We start from the raw sequence: 7,059 nt of genomic DNA, 5'->3' as shown, positions 1-7,059 counted from the left end.
GATGAACCCTCTGCCCCCCCCCCACCCGGTTCACTCTACTTCTCTGTAAACCAACCACCCCACCCTCCCATCCCCCAGTCAAGCACTGTTTGCAGAGGCAATAAAGTCATTGTTACTTCACATTCATGCATTCTTTATTAATTATCCCCCTAGTTGTGTGATGAATTGCCAAGGTAGCCCGGGATGAGTGGGGGAGGAGGGAAGGAAAAGGACACACTGCAGTTTAAAACTTTAACTCTTATTGAAGGCCAGCCTTCTGATGCTCGAGCAATCATCTGGGGTGGAGTGACAGTGCGGGGGCCTCCGGCCACTCAGTGTTCTTGGGCATCTGGGTGAGGAGGCTATGGAACTTGGGGAGAGGGCTGTTGGTTACACAGGGGCTGTAGCGGCGGTCTCTGCTTCTGCTGCCTTTCCTGAAGCTCAACCATATGCTGGAGCATATCAGTTTGATGCTCCAGCAGCCGGAGCATTGACTCTTGCCTTTTGTCTGCAAGCTGACGCCACCTTTCATCTTCAGCCCGCCACTTGCTCTGTTCATCCCGCGATTCAGCCCGCCACCTCTCCTCCCGTTCATACTGTGCTTTTCTGTAGTCTGACATTGACTGCCTCCACGCATTCTGCTGTGCTCTTTCAGCGTGGGAGGCCATCTGGAGCTCCATGAACACATCATCCCGAGTCCGCCGTTTTCTCCTTCTAATCTTCACTAGCCTCTGTGAAGGAGAAACATTTGCAGCTGGTGGTGGAGAAGGGAGAGGTGGTTTAAAAAAAGACATTTTAGAGAACGGGTACACTCTTTCACATTAAATTTTGCTGTTCACATTACACAGCACATGTGCTTTCGTTACAAGGTCGCATTTTTCCTCTTATATTGAGGGCCTGCCGGTTTGGTGTGAGAGATCACTCACGCAGTGCCAGGCAACAGATTTCGGCTTGCAGGCAGCCATGGTAAGCCACAGTCTTTTGGCTTTTTTAACCTTCTTAACATGTGGGAATGGTTTCAAACAGTAGCACCCTCATTTCCCATACCAAGCACCCATTGGGTTGGCCATTTAAAATGGGTTTGCAATGTAAAAGGAGGGACTGCGGTTTCTAGGTCAACATGCAGCACAAACCCAACTAACCCACCCCCCGACACACACCCAATTATCGCGGATGATCACTTCACTCCTCCCACCCACGGCGTGGCTAACAGCGGGGAACATTTCTGTTCAGCGGAGCAGGAAGGGGCACCTCTGAATGCCCCCTTAATAAAATCGCCCCATTTCAACCAGGTGACCGTGAATGATATCACTCTCCTGAGGATAACAAAGGGAGATAAAGAATGGATGTTGTCTGCATGCTGACAAATACCGAGACCATACGCTGCCATGCTTTGTTATGCAATGATTCCAGACTACGTGCTACTGGCCTGGCATGGTAAAGTGTCCTACCATGGCAGACGGGATAAGGCAGCCCTCCCCAAAAACCTTTTGCAAAGGCTTTGGGAGTACATGAAGGAGAGCTTTCTGGAGATGTCCCCGGAGGATTTCCGTTCCGTCCCCATACACGTTAACAGACTTTTCCAGTAGTTGTATTGGCCAAGATTGCCAGGGCAAATTAATCATTAATCATTAAAAACACTTGCTTTTAAACCATGTGTAATATTTACAAAGGTACACTCACCAGAGATCCCCTGTATGCCCTCAGGGTCTGGGAGCGCGCCTTGGGTGAGTTCGGGGGTTACTGGCTCCAGGTCCAGGGTGATAAACATATCCTGGCTGTTGTGGAAACCGGTTTCTCCGCTTCCTTGCTGCTGTGAGCTATCTACATTATCTTCATCCTCATCTTTCTCGTACCCCGAACCCGCTTCCCTGTTACGTGTTTCTCCATTGACGGAGTCATAGCCCATGGTTGGGGTAGTGGTGGCTGCACCCCCTAGCATGGCATGCAGCTCCGTGTAGAAGCAGCATATTTGCAGCTATGCCCCGGACCTTCCGTTTCTCTGTCTGGCTTTGTGGTAGACTTGCCTTAGCTCCTTAATTTTCACGCGGCACTGCTGTGCGTTCCTGTTATGGCCTCTGTCCTTCATGGCCTTGGAGACCTTTTCTAATATTTTTCCATTTTGTTTACTGCTACGGAGTTCAGCTAGCACTGATTCATCTCCCCATATGGCAAGCAAATCCCGTACCGCCCGTTCGGTCCATGATGGAGCTCTTTTGCGATCCTGGGACTCCATCACGGTTACCTGTGCTGATGAGCTCTGCGTGGTCACCTGTGCTTTCCATGCTGGGCAAACAGGAAATGAAATTCAAACGTTCGCGGGGCTTTTCCAGTCTACCTGGTCTTTGCATCTGAGTTGAGAGTGCTGTCCAGAGCGGTCACAATGGGATAGCTCCCGGAGGCCAATAACGTTGAATTCCATCCACACTACCCCAATTCCGACCCGCTAAGGCTGATTTTATCGCTAATCCCCTCGTCGGAGGTAGAGTAAAGAAACCGGTTTAAAGGGCCCTTTAAGTCGAATGAAAGGGCTTCGTTGTGTGAACGTGTCCAGGCTTAATTCGATTTAACGCTGCTAAAGTCGACCTAAACTCGTAGTGTAGACCAGGCCTTAGTCCCTCATGTGCTGTGTCCCTTTCAGGAGCTACATTATTTGCTCTGCCTTTTAATAAATCAAACTGAGCTATGGCCAGGATTCTTTCTGAGCAAGTTAATTTGCTATCAACATTGATGGCGATTACAAGTAATAAATGTTTCAACATGTCAAAGGTGTATTTTAATACCACGACTGTTAATCATTGTTGATAAATGAAGGAACAAACTAGACATATGAATGAGTGAAAATAAGGAAAGTCAATACATATAATTTTGTCAGAAATACACAATATAGCTAAAATATTTGCATTTCCCTCTTCTTCTCCCACTGCCCTCTTTCTAAATTAAATGGATCGGAAGGGGACAGAGTAAACTACATAAAGGTAACCTCACAGTTTCTTACTTAGATTTTCCTCAGGGAGGAAATATTTATGGTAGGGAGCAAGTCTCCAAACAGCGTAGATCCCTAATAATCTAGAAAAAAAGGAATCCCCAAACATATGGAAGGACTGCCCCATATGCTTCTCAGTCTCCCCTCTCCCACAGCAGGCATGCTGCTACATTAAACCCTTATAAGTAGTAAAGGGAAATGAATTCTGCTAGAAATAGTATTATCTTTTATGTGGATAGCCTCCTGGCTCCAAGAGGATCATGTTACAAAGAAGGGTTTCAGAGTAACAGCCGTGTTAGTCTGTATCCGCAAAAAGAAGAACAGGAGTACTTGTGGCACCTTAGAGACTAACAAATAACAAATAAATTTGTTAGTCTCTAAGGTGCCACAAGTACTCCTGTTCTTCTTGTTACAAAGAAGGTCTGCTCTCTGGGTTAATCTTTCTCCCAGCCCATGGAATGACAATGCTTCAGAGCTAATAGAGAGGGTGCTTCCATGGGGCATGGGACGGAGCGCATGCAACGGAGCTTCTCTTCCCCTTTCCTAGTCCAGCATTTATTTTGAGGGTTTCTCTTCTGAAAACATAATTGCTAATGAACAGCAAAATTAAAGAACAGAAAATGCTCAGCTTTGGACTAGACTGATCTCTATGGCTATGGATGAGAGAAGATGGTCTCTTTTAGCTGTTAAGTGGAGAATCCTTAGTGAAAAACAGACCCATTTACTTATGTTGTCCAATACATAAATAATGAACATGGTACATTTCAATTTGCTGCAAGAGAACCTCATCTTTTACAATGAAATATGCCCCTTTGAGTTTCACCTAATATAAAAAGTGACATTTGTATTGATGATGTGAATGGTTTATTTAAGGTTTGATATGCAGACGTTAATCTGCTTTGAGTGGAGTGCTGTGGTATGTGTGTGTTTCAAGTTTTCTTTTCTTTTTTTTTTTTGTAAGACTAACATTATTTTGCTTAATGCAAACTTGTTCAAGTCTGTGGGTTTAAATGTAGACTCGTACAGTTCCATCTTGTATAAATTAATAAGGGAGGCATTATTTCCTTGATGGCTGGGTAAGCAAGATCCATTTTATATCTTAAGTATGTTAAGCATTATTTATTGTTCTTACTGAAGGGTGATGGGAAATGATTATTCTTTTATAGATAAAATACATGAGAAATAGGATTACATGAATTAAACAAGACACAGTTTATGCATGTTGCTTTAAAACGTTGCAGCTTTCATCATATTAGAAACTACCATATTAACTGGAGAAAACCTGTTGTGTAACAAGCCTGTGCAACATTTAAGTCCCACTTCCCCTGTAAACCCTCTAAACAAAGGTTATTTAAATGGTTCATACGTACATTTTTCCAGGCTTTCTGTACTGAATGTATCTCACCCAGTATGAATAGTGCATGGTGCACTGGAAAAGGACATTCCATCTTAAAACTCTATTATTCCCTAATGCTGATTTAAAAAAAAAAAAAAAGAATTCTAGATGTATATGGTGCTGTAGCCATGTCTTGAAAGTCTTACATCAACTTCAGTCTGTCAGCACTTTTTATGAAAAGAAAAGCAACTTCATCACTGTAAAGTACATTTGCACACAGCTGCGCCTTGCTTCACATGTGGTAATTTCTATACATAAAACAGCTTGGTTTAATTGATGCTACAATGTTTTACATTCACCTAGACTCAGGATTCTTCTGTTTGATCTAGAATAGTACGAAGTGAAAAGGCTGATGATTGTTCAACTACAATATGTTAGAAAGTCGGCAGAAATCCCATTATCTGAGCATACAAAGGATTTCACAAGGGATGAAAACAATAATATTGTGGTATGTATAGAAATGTTGGAAGTTTTTTATAGCAGTAATGTATAGAGATTTATATAGATATTTTTGTGGTTTATAAATTTGTCATGATACAATGTTAAACAGCATCCAGAAGGTATCTTTATTAGGTGTGTCTATTTGATAGTACTGAGTGTACACTTCACTAACACTACTTAAGAATAGTGTGTGTTTCTGGTACACAATTATCTTTCTAAACTATAGTATAGCAATATATATTATGCTATAATACAAAGATGAAATGTGCACATTAAAATAGGAGTTGTCATTCAGGACAATATATTGTCATATGCTGCACTGAAAAATCTAAGGTCTTCAAATGAAAGTCATCATGCACTTATAAAAATTCCAGAAGGTACAGCATTTATGAAGGTACAGCAATACTGTCATGCTTAAGAAAGACATGGTGGGTGAGATAATATCTTTTATTGGATCAACTTCTGTTGGTGAGAGAGAGAAGCTTTCAAGCTTACATAGAGCTCTACTTCAGTTCTGGGAAATTTAGTGATCACTCTATATCTGACCTATCAGTCCTCAGCCCCAAAAGAAACCTGCACAACACTTTCAAAAGATGAGCCAGGTAGCTTAAATTCATAAGTTTGCAAGACACTAAAAATCATGGACTGAATAGAGACTGGATTTATGGCTTATTACAACTAACAGATGCTTCCTTTCCTCCCTATGACTGGAAGGGTGCTAATGGGCCATTTCATCTTGAATGGCCCCTTGAAATGTGTGTTAACTACTTATGCTTTAAATAATATTTTATAAATAAACCTTTTATTTAGCTGTGACACTGAGTAAGTTTCCCAGACCTTAGCTAGAGCTCTGTGTAAGCTTGAAAGCTTGTCTCTCTCACCAACTGAAGTTGGTCCAATAAAAGATATTACCTCACCCACCTTCTCTCATTAATAGCCTGAGACCAAGGGGTTAAGTCTACACTAGCACTTTTGTCAGTAAAATGTTTGGCACACCTATTTTATCCAGATTTGAACATTTTGTTCTTGACGTTTACAGTCTTTGCACTTGGAACAATCCTGTTTAGCAGTGCTGTCAGTATTGATTATCTTGTTACAGCAAGTCATGTTGCACAACCTTTGACAGAGACTCTCACAGGAGGCTATTAATGAAATTAAAGTACTCTGAGTCAGAGGTCAAGTTCTATCCTGGATTTGGTTGAAAACAGTAAAGAAAAAAAAAGATAGAAATAAATGGTCAGTTTTCGACACTGTAGAAGGTTAACAGTGGAGTGTCCTGAGGTTCTGTAATAGGACCAGAACCTGTAAATGTATTTACAACTGATCTGGAGAAAGGGCTGAATGATAGGTGGCAGTAACAGAGCCCTAGATTTTCAAAAGTGACTAATGATTGCCTCAAGCTTTGGATTCCCAGACACCTTTAAGCCTGTTTTTTGTTTGTTTGTTTTCTCCAGAAAATGCTAAGTATTTGCCCACTGACAACTGGGCTACATTAATGTCTGAAGTTGGGCACCCAAAAATGGAGGCACACAAGATGAAACTGAAAAGGAACAACTTTAAAACTGATCAAGAGAAAAAAAATTACAGAAAATATTATTAACCTTGGGAACTCATTACCTCAACATGGCATTAAAATCAAGAGTTTGGAAGATTCAAAAGAGAACGATATTAGATGATAATGAAAGCATTCACAATCATGGGTAGAAAAGATACAAAATGCAGGGATTTCTTTGCACCTCTTTCTGAAACAGCAGCTGGTATGCAGTTACAGAGCCAAGTTTTGCAATTGGCAGGGTAATTGACCACCCACAGTATCACAACCCTAATTCCACCCCAATGAGGGTGTGGAGAGGGCTCACTCTCCCGCTGCGTGTGAAAAGATGTCATCCGTATGTACACCTAAAGGCTGCCAGGGGAGCACTTTTTCTCACCCCCCCGTTAGCTCAGGCATTGCTGGTACTGACCATTGTTGGAAACAAGTTACAAAATGAACGAACTATTAATTTGGTCAGAAATGGAAATTTTTATATTCCAAAAGTATAGTATTAGTATTTATCAAGTTATTCAGCAAGCCACTTGGGTGTGCAGTTAGGGCAATAATTTTCCTGCCTAATCCAAGATAGGAGGAATTGCAACATGCAAACAAATTTTTACAGAAAAACCATTTATTTTACACACATTACGCATTAATTGAGTTATGCCAAAAGGCATTAACACTCTTCTTAAAAATCAGGGCAATAGACCTGATTTACTAGAA

Source organism: Trachemys scripta, chromosome 2 (genome assembly GCF_013100865.1).
Source record: "Trachemys scripta elegans isolate TJP31775 chromosome 2, CAS_Tse_1.0, whole genome shotgun sequence".
Taxonomy (NCBI): Eukaryota; Metazoa; Chordata; order Testudines; family Emydidae; genus Trachemys; species Trachemys scripta.
This window is presented reverse-complemented; position numbering follows the sequence as displayed.